Below are 10,920 nucleotides of genomic sequence, written 5' to 3' on the forward strand. Positions count from 1 at the left end.
TTGTGGCTGTGGTTATAAATTTCTCTATTTTATTGGCTTGTCTGAAGAGAATTTTAGACAGAAAAATTGTACACACAAACATTTTTGTACCTATTATTGAAATATTTGTTGCATAAGAAAATATGTTTCGATTGCAATGTAATCAGAAGCTAAAAATATGCCCATTCTCAAAATTTGACATGAATCGGACCAAAAATAGGGGTTGCATAAAATTCCGCTGTCTACATATAAGCTTGGATTTTCGAACTTTTCATACTCTCCGCTATGAGGAACTACATTTAATGTGGGCGTGAATTGAACATGCGAATATATAAACTCAAATGACGGTAAAGTGGATCCACGATCACTGAAGGGGCTTAAGTCGTGTCAAATATCAAAGCTCAGTCATTACTAGACATCGGATTTTGCATATTTGCATATTTTTTAATAATAAAGATACGAAGATTCTGATTGGACCAAAATTCGTTTCAAAGAAATCTAAATTCAATGGCAGGGTCATATTTTGTATTTATTTTGCATATTTGCATATTTTGCATATGCACAAAATATGCAAAATATGCAAAATATGCAAAAAATATGCAAAATATGCAAAAAATATGCAAAATATGCAAAAAATATGCAGAATATGCAAAAAATATGCAAAATATGCAAACAGTTTTTGGCCGAAAATCGTCATAAAAGTCGTAAAATTGACTATTAAAGTTGGGAAAAATCATCAAAGTGTCCTAAATTAATATTGTTGGCCGTTTAACGTCGCTTTTTTAACAGATTATTATGCTATTGAGACCCCTTACCATAGTGTGGATATAAAAATATGGTTATATGTATATTGTAATACCATTTTTTTATTATTAACCTATTAAAAAATATAAAATTTGTTAATTTGTCAAATATTTTATTTAAAATTCAATATTTTCTTTGTCTTAATTTGTTGCATTAGTCTGGTTTTAACTCAAAGGGAAAACATCGATGTCGGATTTTTTTATGCGGCACTCGCCTAAAATGTTAGTTTGGTTTGATTTTAAGATTGTTAAAGTTTGAGCACAATTGGAATATGTTAACACATGCCACTGGAGTCTCGTAGTTATGAAAGTCTCGATTGTTTGGCTATTTGACGACTTCAGCTACCCATACCTATTAAAACTATTTGCCCGTGTTATGCATTAAATTAAATGCCATACTATCTTTATATATAAAACTCAATTGTCGTTTGTTGGTAATTGAATCAGTTGAAAACGGCTGGAGCGATTTGGATAATTTTTTGTGGAAATGTTAGTCATAGTCCAGTTTAGGTTTTTATGCAAAGAAAAATTGACCACGCCCACTTTTCCGCCCACTTTTATAAATATGTTATATCTACGAAACTACTCAACAGATTTTCCTGAAATTTTCAGGGAACGTAGAGTGATGGCCCCCTGTTGAAATAGGCTACATATTTGATTGAATTTCGGATCGGGCGGGGTACCTCCCCTATGCCCTATTTTTGTAAAAATGCAATATTTGCAACAATTACAAATGTATCGCTTTGAAAATTAATTTCCGAGTCAATGGCGATTGTGTCTCCGACCTTACGTGCTTATTTGGGGCATTTAAGACTGGACAACGCCCACTTTTTTAAATATGTTATATCTACGAAACTATTGAATCGATTTTCCTGAAACTTTCAGCGAATGTACAGGGTTGGTCCCCGATAAAAATAGGCTACATATTTTTTGACTTTCGGATCGGGCGGGTACTTCCCCTATGCCCTATTTTTGTAAAAATGCAATATTTGCAACAAATACGAATGTATCGGTTTCCGAATTTATTTGCGAGTCAATGGCGATTGTGTCTCCAACCTTACGTACTTATTTTGGGACTTAAGATTCGACCACGCTCACTTTCTAATTAGGTTATATCTACAAAACTACTGAAGGGATTTTCAAGAAAATCGCGATTTGTCTAAACTTTTAAATCTTTAAGAATAAAAATCAAATGTCGTTCGTTGGTCATGGCATCAGTTGAGAACGACTGGACCGATTTCGATATTTTTTATGCAAAGAAAATGTACGCCCACTTTTTTCAATTTTCAATTTTTATCATTTCTACAAAAATTACTGAACCGATTTTCCTGAAATTGCCAGGGAATGTACAAGGATGGCCACCGCTTAAAATAGGCTACAAATTCAGTTGAATTTCGGAAGGGGCGGGGTACTTCCCCTATACCCTACTTTTTTAAAAATGTTATATTTACAATAATTACGAATGTATCTATTTCGAAAGACCTTACCCACTTTTTTAGGATCCAATGACTTGACCACACCCACTTTTTAAAATATGTTACATCTACAAAACTACTGAACCGATTTTCCTGAAAATGTCAGGGAATGTACGGGTATATTTTCTTGAATTTTGAAGGGGGCATATTTGAAAAAAACGCCTTACCATTATGAATAAAAATCAAATGCTGTCATAACCCAACATAGGTTTTTTGGAAAGAAAAGTTTACCACGCCCCCCGAAAACAGGTTACATATTTTATTGAATTCCAGAGGGAGCAGGGTACCTCCCTATGCGATATTTAAAAAAAAACGTTATATTTGCAAAAATTATGCATGTATCGGATTAAAAATTTACGGATTTATCTACAATCTAGGTACTTCTTTAGGGCCTATAGGTCCGACCACGCCTGTTTTTATTAATATGTCATAACTCCAATACTACTGAAGGGATTTCCATAAAATTTGCGACAAAAGCTCAATGTTTGCCGTTGTTATGTATATATTATGAATTTCGGAAGAGGTGGGGTACCTTCCCCATGCCTTTCTGTTAAACGCTATATATAATCCAAATAAATGTATGATTATATCGGTTTCAGCATACATTTTGGTAGGCAATGAAGTTGTGTGCACCCTAGGTACATATTTGGAGCCAAAATACCGGACCAGGCCTACTTTTTTAAATATGTTATATCTTGAAAACTGATGAGCACGCCCACTCTTTTCAAAACATTATTTTTCCAAAACTACTGAACCTAATATTCAGAAAAAAATTATTTTATAATCGCTATATTTGCTAAACTTATGAGTGCATCGGGTTGCAAATTAGTTTTCGAGTCAACGGTGGTTGTGCCCCTGATTAAGAAAAACTATATATTTACAAATTTACTTGAATGGTGAGGTTCAACGGTCCATCAGCCATGAAAAGTCTCAATAAGCGGAAGAATTCGATTTAACCACTTTTTAACCTTTAAAATTAGATCGATTTAGGATAAAGACAGGGACATGGACGATAATAAATCCTAAAAAGCATAAGGTTACAGACAAAAAATCCTTCTCGGTTTGACAATAGACCGAAGAAGTGAGGTAGAAAATACCTATTTTTGAATTTTCAAGCATAAAGTCGATAAAAAGTTGTCATTAAAACTCATTACGACGGGCCAGCAACGCGGGCCGGGGTCTGCTAGTTCTTAATATTTCTTGCCGAACGACAAAATACGTAAGTAGTACTGAATTCAAGATAATAAAGCCAGTGTCCCGAAAACGCCTTAGGGTGAAAATGGAGTCTATTGTGAAAAATCCCTTTTTACAGTGTTTTATTTAACTTGTTTTGGTGTCTGTTTAGTTCAAATCTAGTAACTTATTTTCCACACAGTTGTAGTTGACCAATCGAATTAAAACTTTGCACACTTTTCAGACTTGGATGACAATACATGAATATGAAATCAAAACCAATATGGGTCCATTTTTTCTTAGAGCCCCATATAGCAGTACCACCCGATTTAAAGTATTTTAAGGATTCTCCTTAAATTTTTAGGCCCAATTGGCTATAACTTGGCATTTGGGGTTGCCAGTGGTACAGAAGATTCCTCACTAAAAATGTTGGACTCAGGTCAAGGTTTTGGTATAGCCCCTATATAACGGTACAACACGATTTCAGGTATTTTAAAGTTTTTATCTACATTTTCGGACTAAATTGGCTATAATTTTGTTATGAGGTTACCAGTGGTCAAAAAAATTAAATGCTGAAAAGTTAAAAATAAAAAAATAGTTAGAAAAAAAGTTACAGTATTTTATTTATAAATGCACTTAAAACTAGACAATAATTTTTAATGATTAAATCGCTCAAATAAAACGCTTGCATTTGAATTAAAAATTGTGGCAATATTAAACGGCAAGCGTTTTATTTGAGAGAATCCATCATTAAAAATTATGTTCTATTTTTAAGTGCTTTTATAAATAAAACATTGTAACTTAATTTTTTAATTATTTTTTATTTCTTCCCATATTATCAATTTTTGGGAATTAAAACAAATGTATTTTACATTTTGTTCATATTTAAATTTATTTAAGGGACTGACATAATGAGATATTGGAGACATCTGGGTAAAGATGACTACTTGGTGATGAACTCGACTTCTTGCTCTGCTATGTCGTTCACAACTTTCAAGTTGTTTAACATCCTTTACCCTTCCTGGTAATTGATGTTCTGCGGTCAAGTTGCAGGATCTTTTTCAAGAAATTCGGAGTTAATGCTTAATCTCTTAAACAAGAAGTAAGTATACCCTGTAATTACGCCTGGTAGACTTTTTCTGGCAACTTCGGCAGTTGTTCTTTTGTTAGTTAGTTAGTGGTTTTATCTATCTTCTTCTGCTTGCTTTTTTAAGATTTTTGTCGCATTTGGCTCTTTACGGTGGTTTGAACTATCAGATCAGGCCAACAAGTTCAGGACTACAATACCACAGATGATTTATCATTTTGTTATTTCCTTTATCTGATATTTGTTTCGTATTTCAATAAATCTTCAATGCGGTTTAGGTCTTTTTTGGACCTAAAAATATTTCTGAATTTCGTTTTCACTATGTGTTGTATTAAACTCAATCTATTGTCTCTAATCCTTTTCAACCTATTGATTATGTTTACCCAATCCATCCAATATTATATCTACATAACCATTATCTTGTTCATTATAGGTTTTGTAAAATCAATAACCCACACTCTCATTTATAACACTCAGTTGTTGTCCTTTGATACAAAATAAATAAACAAAATAAGAAACGTTCTGGGCGCGTTAAACCGGGCTCGAAAGATGAAAACACAAAGTGCTTCTACGACCTCTTGTTCTTGGGAAGTCAGCTGGGAAGTAATTTAAAAACATTCTCGCCTATATCGAACTTGGATTTGTCAATCGCGGACTATTCTTATAGAAATCGCGTGAATATGTTTGTTTGATGTCCGGATGTGCTGCCAAACTTGCAGCCAAAAATCCCTCTCAACAATACTTCTTATAAATCTGTACGCAGGTACAGAAGCTCTCGACTTAACATCTGCTCAAGCTGGTAAGACCCCATTATTCTAGGCATTCGAACACTGCTAAGTCTTGTTTCTCCCCTGAGCTACTGTCAGTTTCAGGAACGCCCAGAAGTTGTTCTTTATCCCCATACCAGATGATACCAGAACAGCAACCCGTTCTTTCTGCACTGTTTTGGGAATATTTGGTAATAGTTTTCCATGCCAGTGCACGCAAATAGCCTTGTTTTGGGGTATCTTCCTTGAAGTTGTTGCTAGTATTTTTCACTGTTTGTTCTCCGGAATAAACGGATAAAGCTTCTAAAGATCATATATTTGTTGGGGTCCTCTCCGATAGCTTCTACTGTAGAAAAAATGATACGATTAACGTCCCTATAGGACACTTTACAGGGATCCAGCAGCAATGACAATTTCATGGTTAGAAGTTTTTGTTGAAGCTGCGCTTGATTATTTTCGGGACAGATGGTTCTTCAGATTCTACGAAGCGTTTAGCATCAAAAGAAGACCTAGACCTCATTGAAAATCTATTGAAATACGAAAACATAGACAGAAAAAGGAAATAAAAAATGATAAATCACATGTGGTATCTTAGTCCTGAACTTGTTGGCTTGGCATTGTTTGATCCGACAGTGCAAAACACCGTAAAGAGTCAAATGGCGACAAAAATCTTAACAAAGCGAAGATGGAAACTTCTCCGGAAATATTCGACCCAAACTTACAAAAGAACAACTGCTCGAAATTCATATAAAAGTCACATTAACTCTGAATCGAGCTCACCACAGATTACAACCAATTAATTACAAAGGACCAACAACTAAAACAATGCGTTCTCCAAGTAGTCGGCTATACCCAGATAGGCTCTATTTTCGCCCTAAGGCGTACGTAGTCACGTTAATCGGGACACTGGCTTTCTACATCGAATTCAGTAATACTTACGCATTTTGCTTTTGAATATAAAATAAACAGAATGGCCTTTAATTTAATGCATAATACGGGCAAATAGCTTAACCGTTCCACAGATATGGGTCGCCGAGAGAGACGAGATTTTCATAACTTCGAGGCTCCAGTAGCACGTGTTAACTTATTCCAATGGTGCTCAATTGGCAATCTTAATCTGAAATCTATCTAAAATCTAATCTATGTAGACAGTTTAGGCGGCACCCCTGCCTAAAAAAATCCGACATCGATTTCTTCCCTTTGAGTTAAAACCAGCCTAAAGCTACAAATTAAGACAAAGAAAATATTGAATTTAGATAAAATGATTGATATTTGATCAAATTTTATCTTTTTGTATAGTTTAACAATAAAAATAGTATTACAATACCATATACTCTACACCACACCGTCGTAAGAGGTATCAATAACCCAATAATCTGCTAAAAAATCGACGTTAAATGGCCAACAGTCTTAATTTAGGACACTTAAAGTTTTTTTTTACGACTTTTTTTTGACGATTTTCGACCAAAAACTGTTTGCATATTTTGCATATTTTTTGCATATTCTGCATATTTGTTGCATATTTTGCATATTTTGCATATTTTGCATATTTTGCATATTTTTTGCATATTTTGCATATTTTTTGCATATTTTGCATATTTTTTTTGCATATTTTGCATATTTTTTGGCATATTTTTTGCATATTTTTTGCATATATTTTGCATATTTTTTGCATATTTTTGCATATTTTTGATATGACCCCAAATATCGAAAAATTGACCCTCAAAACGCCTAGATCCAAAATTTGAGTCCAATCGGATGAGAAATAAAAAACATGCAAAAATCCGATGTCTAGTCATTACATGGCGGAACTAGCTCTTTTTACACTGTTCTGAATTTCCATACAGAGCGCCACAACCCAAAATATGATCTTAACTTTTAACTTTAAAAAAAGATTAATGATGGTTTTATCACTTTTATTACTATTAAATCACACACACACACACAATAAAAACATCTTAAAAAAAGCTTCTTTACTGGCATCCGTAGTCATCCAAAAGACACAAATTTGAGCCACATTCCTTCAAAAATCTAAATTGTTTCCATCTTAAAAGCCTTTTGTTTTGTATTCGCGACGAAATAATGTTTTCAGCTTCAAAATATATTTTAATTAATATTAAAATATAATAATTGACATTTTTCTTCACATTGATATTCGTCGGTATGAGTTAACGATTTCTACAATCGGTAACATAAAGTTACAGAATATCACATTCGTTAACTCAACCGAATATTTTCGTTAACTACCGATGTCGGTTCGTTATTAAAAAAAGTTACAGAATCGCACTACTGGGGCTGGATTCTTGTTCTATGAAAATTTGAAATGAAAAATATTTTCTTTATAATTTTTTTTCATTTGACATTTTTTTTCCTTTATAAAAGTTTTCATTTCACATTTTGTCCCAATTTACATTGGGCGAGTTTACTTGCGGCAATTGTCATTTTGTAGGAGAGAGAGGTGAGGTATATGGTAACCCTTTGCCTCTCAGCACCCTCTCTCACCTACAAACTGACAATTGCCGCAAGTAAACTCGCCCAATGTAAATTGGGACTTTCATAGAAACAGAATTGAGCCCCTGGTTCATGGCACAACTACCCAGTAGTGCGATTCTCTAACATATTTTTTGAGCTACCGACAAAAATCGGTAACATTAAAACGCAAAATTATGAATGAAAATTTCAAATAAAAGTTGACAACACTCTTGCAGTCGGTAGAACTTTTCGACTGCTTTTTATTCGTCGCTATCTTACCGGAAAAACATCGGTAATTACCGAAATTATAAGCATTTTAATTTTACCGACAATTGTCGGTAACTCAAAAAATCAGTTAGAGAATCGCACTACAGGTAGTGGCATCGTAAAATTTTGAATATGTTATGTCAAAACTTTCTTTATGTTGTTGGGAAAATTACAACAAAAATAATTGTTTATTGTTTATAAAGGGATTTGACTTTTCATATTCAATCAGCTGGTGTGATACCACTACCTGGTAGTTCTGCCATGCCCTGGTTGTAGGGTATCCAAGGCATCTTGGCCTGTGGTTTCTCCTCGAAGAACGGCTTCCATCCTATCACTTGACAAGTTAGGAATGAAAATCGCGGTTGGACTTATAACAGGTCACTGCAGAGTGAGATCCCTAACTTCAAAATGGGACGACAGTGGCATCGACTACTGCAGACTATGTGAAGATGCGGAGGAGATAGAGACTGTCGAACATCTGCTTTGTAGGTGCCCCATGTTGCAAACAAGGAGATACCGTACACTATGCAGATATGAGATAGACACTCTGACCTTCCTGTCTAACATAGATCCCATCGTCCTACTCAACTTTGCCAGACATCTAGCATGGTTTGGCAAAGATCACTAGCAACCCTTAGTAAAATAAATTCTTTTTCACTTTTCCAGATACGCCTCCTACACTCACCATCATCTCTTCACCTCTATCCATCATCCTCATTTCATCAAGCTACATCAACACTCTATCATCTCCTTCATCTTCAAACATCTAAGCAATACGCCATCATCTTTAAATCATCATTTCCAGCATCTCAAAATAGCCTATACACGATGAACTCAATGGAACAACGGTCTCCGAGTAAAGCAGTCACCTATTATAATAGAGGTCTGCGCATCCTTAAACCTAAACTAACCTATCTTGACAATTTTTGGTGGAAAATTGTTGTAACTGCATGGAACCTCAAATGTCAAATTACGGGTAGTTCCGTCAAACAATTTAGCTAAAACCCTCAAAATACCGAAAATCGGGAGGTACCATTGAGAACAATTATAGCTAAAATCCTTAACATGCCGAAAATCGGGAGGTAACGTTATATGAGGACTATAACAAAACATGGACCTATGTTGACGATTTTTAGTTAAGAAGATTAGAATTCACTGAGAACCTCAAATGTCAAATTACAGTTAGTTCGGTTAAAAATTGTAGCTAAAAATCTTAAAATACTGCAAATCAGAGATACGGTCTTATGGGACCTATGCCAAAACATGGACCTATATTAACAACTCTTGGTGGAAAAGTGTTTTGACCACTAAGAACCTCAAATGTCAAATAACAGCAAGTTTGGTTAACAATTTTAGCTAAAACTCTGAAAATGCCGAAAATCGGGAGGTACTGTTATATGGGGACTATTCCAAAAATGGCCCTGTGTTTACGATTTTTATTGAAGAAGTTACGTGCCCACTGACAACCTCAAATGTCAAATTACAGCTAGTTCGATTAAAAATTTTAAAATAAATCCTAAAATCCTCAAAATACCGAAAATCGGGAGGTACCGTTATAGGGCTGGGGGAGTTTGCCATTCTCCTACCAGGCGCGTCTTCCCGGGTGGCGGATGGGAAGGGGGTCACTGCAATGTCGAAATCAAGCGATTGTGATCCGGCTGTGTTAGGTGTGGATGCCTTGGCACCTACAGCTGTAAATGACGACCCGGCAATTCAAACGGAACATGATTTAGCCAGGGCTGGTGAAAGCCAGTCTACGGCAGACAGGACCGCAGTTGTGGGCGGGGACGACCTACACGGGACCCTCAGAACTATTCATGACAGTTTAGAGAGGCAGAGTAGGGAACTCCTCGACCAGCTGGATAGGCTTGTACCGGATGAGCATTGTGAGGACATACTCCCGGAGGAATTGTTACACAATCTGACCCTGACTGATGATGAGCTGGCCAAGTCTACACAGGAAGATTGCTGTGGCTCTAGCAAAGGGAGTACGAGCCCTGATACCCAACCGGATGCAAGTCTGATTCCGACTGGTCCTGTGTCGGCACTTGCCGACAAAAGCAGACGGCAACTGAAACGATGTCCGACGACGGGGAATCTAACGAGACCCCGACAACGGGCAGCGACTCGAAGGTTGCATCTGCAGAGAAGCATCGGATGCGAAGCATTATAAACATGCTGTATCCTATCTCCGCAAGTTCGTAGGGAGAGATGCGAGCATTCGGCGAGGGAGGTCCACCTCATCAGGGATAAGCTGAAATTCATAAGGAAGTTCGAGAGAACTTACCCGCGTGAATTTCATCGCGAGCTCCAGGTGGAAAGGATCTTCCTCCCGGATAAAGTAGTGGAGCCGGCTAAGCCTACTGCCTCTGGCAAATGTGCTGCGCCGAAACCTGTTCAGAAGCTTAACCCGAACCGACAGGTAAAGGCAAAGGCTAATGAGTGCACCTCCAAACTTACGGGCACATTGTCTTCTGGTGGAACGATCAATGCCCCGCAGCATAAATCTGTGAAGCGCGTTCGTTCCTCCGAGGGTACACAGCCTTCACCTAAGAAGACGATGACTTCTCAGCTGGTTGAACCATCAACCTCGTATGCGGCGGCTTTTGAGCGTACAACCAAGGGAAAGCAACTGAGTACGAAAATGGCATCCATTTCCTCTGGAAAAGTTAACCCCAAGGCGCACGGTCAAGGACGCAAAAAACCATACAGTAGACCGGTCACAGTGGCAGATGATAAAGACCTTCATTTGGCAATTATGGACAGAGTTGACCCAAATGGTAGAATCAGCGACAGTCACTGGTTGCTTTTTGAAACTGGTCTTCGATATGCCATAGTTTCTGCCCACAGTTTGGCAGCGCCTTCTAACGAAAGGGTGTCAAGGTTATTAACTGTCT

This window comes from Musca autumnalis, unplaced genomic scaffold (assembly GCF_047663935.1).
Source record: "Musca autumnalis isolate F117 unplaced genomic scaffold, ASM4766393v1 scaffold_5, whole genome shotgun sequence".
In the NCBI taxonomy this organism is placed as follows: Eukaryota; Metazoa; Arthropoda; class Insecta; order Diptera; family Muscidae; genus Musca; species Musca autumnalis.